Source organism: Carlito syrichta, unplaced genomic scaffold (assembly GCF_000164805.1).
Source record: "Carlito syrichta isolate Samal-C Ts95f unplaced genomic scaffold, Tarsius_syrichta-2.0.1 Scaffold287842, whole genome shotgun sequence".
Taxonomy (NCBI): Eukaryota; Metazoa; Chordata; class Mammalia; order Primates; family Tarsiidae; genus Carlito; species Carlito syrichta.
The window spans coordinates 41,817-45,071 of NW_007231938.1; positions in this window are offsets into that span (position 1 = coordinate 41,817).

The window sequence follows — 3,255 nt, forward strand, 5'->3', positions numbered from 1 at the left end:
CGGCCACTGCACTCCAGTCTGGGCAACAGAGTGAGACTCCAACTCAAATAAAAAAAAAAATTATGTCTTCAAAGATTCAGATATTTACTTCTCCTAATATAAATATCAGTTGATATGAAACTGACTGTGCTCATTCTTCATCATCCCTGTACTTCACATAATGTTTTTAGTATGAGTATGTTTACCTCCGATTTTTCATGACTAAAACCACTTATTTTCAATACAGTATTTGAACCTGACTAACCAATATTTTTTAGTGTTTAGTGCTATGGGCTAAAAAGAGGAGTCTAGGAAAACTCCAAGTTTTTTAGCCGGAACTGTAGGAAGGATGGAGTTACCATTAACCATGATGGGACATTGAGAGAAGAAGAGGTTTCAGGGAAAAGACCAGGAGTTCAGTTTCATTGTTTAATCCAACTTGAGTTGTTACAAGTGAACAATCTAAGTTACTTGCACCCAAAAGCATCATACCTTACTACAGATTTTGTGCCAGCAGTTGGAAAACTATAAGCATTAGATCATTAAATGTGGGTTGCCTACAACTAACACTCATTAACAGAGAAGTGAGAATGGAGGATACATAGTGGGAACTTCGCCTTTCTTGGTTAAACTTGACAATCTAATATCACATCCTAAATTCAGACCATATTTCCGAAAACGTTTTAACATCAGGGAACCTGGTAGGAAAAAAATCATGATATTGGAGTATGTTGACTACATAGCACAACCTTCAATAAAGACCTAAAAATAAAGAGGGTAGTTTAGGCAGAAGATCATGATTTAAAATCAGAGAGAAAGTGATTTTATTAAGAGTTGTTTTCTCTGGCTCTGAGCTACAATCCAAACATCACTGGAAGTTTGGTCACTGGAGGTTTGGCTCTTGGGAAAGCTGAATTCTCTTAACTCCAAGCTAAAGATGGTGCAAGCAAAAGCAAGGAGTCAGCAGGAAATAAAACTAGAGCACAGAGCAAGGTCCCTCCCAAGCACCTCCCATTCAGTACTCTGCCTGACCAAAGGGACAACCAGCCTCATAGTCAAGATGTAACTGGGATTCACTGGCATACAAAAGCCTTTGTGAGACTTCAAAAAGATTACCTACAAATAATGATCATAAATAGAGAAATGAGGATGTAGGATAGTAAGAACTTCATATTTGGGGGTTAAAATTGGCAAACTAATAGCACATCCTAATCTCAGACCACACACCTGAAAATGTTTTTTGTTGTTTGTTTTGTTTATTTAATTTATCTTTTGGTTTTTGTTTTGTTTTAAAGATGTGGGGTACAATTCAGGGTTAGGTACATAAGTGGTCATCATATAGGTGAAGCTTGGGCCTCCCGTTGGTCCTCATTATTGCCTGGCTTGGGAGCAGGTACCCTTATTAGCGTTATGTGCCCCCTCTCCCCTGGCAGAGGATCCACTACTGCCTATCCCTTTCATGTAGTATTATGATCAATGTTCAGGGTTCACTTATAAGAATAGCCCCTTGGGATTGCCTGAGCCCGCGGGTTCGAGACCCGCCTGGGCAGCGAGACCTCATCTCTACAGTAAATCAAAAAATGAGCCGGGCGTGGTAGCGCGCGCCTGTAGTTCCAGCTCCTCGGAAGGCTGAGGCGGAAGGATCGCTGGAGCCCAGCAGGTAGAGGCTGCGGTGGCTGGGAGCGGCCACTGCACTCCAGTCTGGGTGACAGAGTGAGACTCCAACTGAAAAAAAAAAAAAAGAATAGCCCCTTGGATGTTCACAAGTGGGTGCATTTTGGCATGTTATTAAAAGTGCACTGCAGGTCTTACTTGCTGTGGAGACCTGCTTTGTCCCCTCCCAATCTGAGTCATGTAGTTAATGATTCATTGAGAACTGTAAAGAAATATATTGTCTACCTACTTTTTATTTTTATTATTTTATTTTATTTTTCATTTTTTTGAGTCAGAGTCTCACTCTGATGCCCGGGCTGGAGTGCAGTGGCGCGCTCACGGCCACCGCAGCCTTGACATGCTGGGCTCAGGTGATCCTTCCACTTCAACCTTCCAAGTAGCTGGAATCACATGCATGTGCCACCACACCCAGCTAATATTTTTATTTGTTGTAGAGATGAAGTCTCGCCAAGTTGCCCAGGCTGGTCTTGAACCCATGGGCTCAGGCAGTCTTTTCAACTCTGCCTTCCAAAGTGCTAGGATTACAGGTGTGAGCCACCATGCCTGGTTCATACCTCCTTATTTTTAAAATTATCTCTCTCCAGGTTTCCCCAGATTCTGAACTTTCACTTCCTGGTGTTTCAAGCCTACAGACTTAGCTGTGGTGCCTCAGCTCTGTCTGCTGGCTCACCACTTCCCAACAATGGCCTCTACATCATAAAATGTCACTTTTCCCTTCAGACTTAGGCTCCTTTAAATACAGTGGGCTGGACACTCAAGAGTTAAGGATCCAGCTTCCATGTCCTATTGATATTATCATAGAAGGCATTAGCTATCTCACACCATGGAGGGTCAGCAGACCAATTAGATACCCTAGTATCTCTCTTCCCTTCAATCTCTGGAAATTTTCCAACTAAGAATTATCTATAATTGTTCTTGAGTCTTTGCATTAATCCTCTTCCTTATACTAGTTTGTGACTATGTATTATATATATGACTATGTATCATATGTATATAGTATATACATTATATATACTGTTTATATATATATTTATATATATATAACAGTAAGATCATATTGTAGAAAAGACCAAAATTAGATATCAAAAAATAAACAATCTTTAGATCATATTGTAGAAAAGACCAAAATTAGATATCAAAAAATAAACAATCTTTACATACCAAGTAGCTCAGACAAGATTTTTTTATCTAAAGGATTCTCATTAGAGACACACAGCTACAAATATATATCAGAGTAAACAATAATCTCTTTCTAGAAACTCACTTGTCCAGATGAATAAGCGTATTTGCCTGAAGCTAGATTTGGTCACAGTGTAACCTTGCCTGGTTATATGCTAGAAACATCACAACACGACCATGTGCATCTCCTTAATCTCCAGATCATACAGTGGACAATGTGACCTCCAGAGGGTGGTGCACAGTATACCTTGGCCTGCTCAACTGTTACTCTCTCAGACTTCCCAGGCTAACAGAACTTGGGCCAAGTACTTGTATACATCTTAGAATTTAGTACCTTGGATCTAGAGCAAAGGTTGGTTACCCAGGAATTTCAAAGAATCATGACAACAGTACAGAGACCAATTATAGTACCTTCATGTGGAG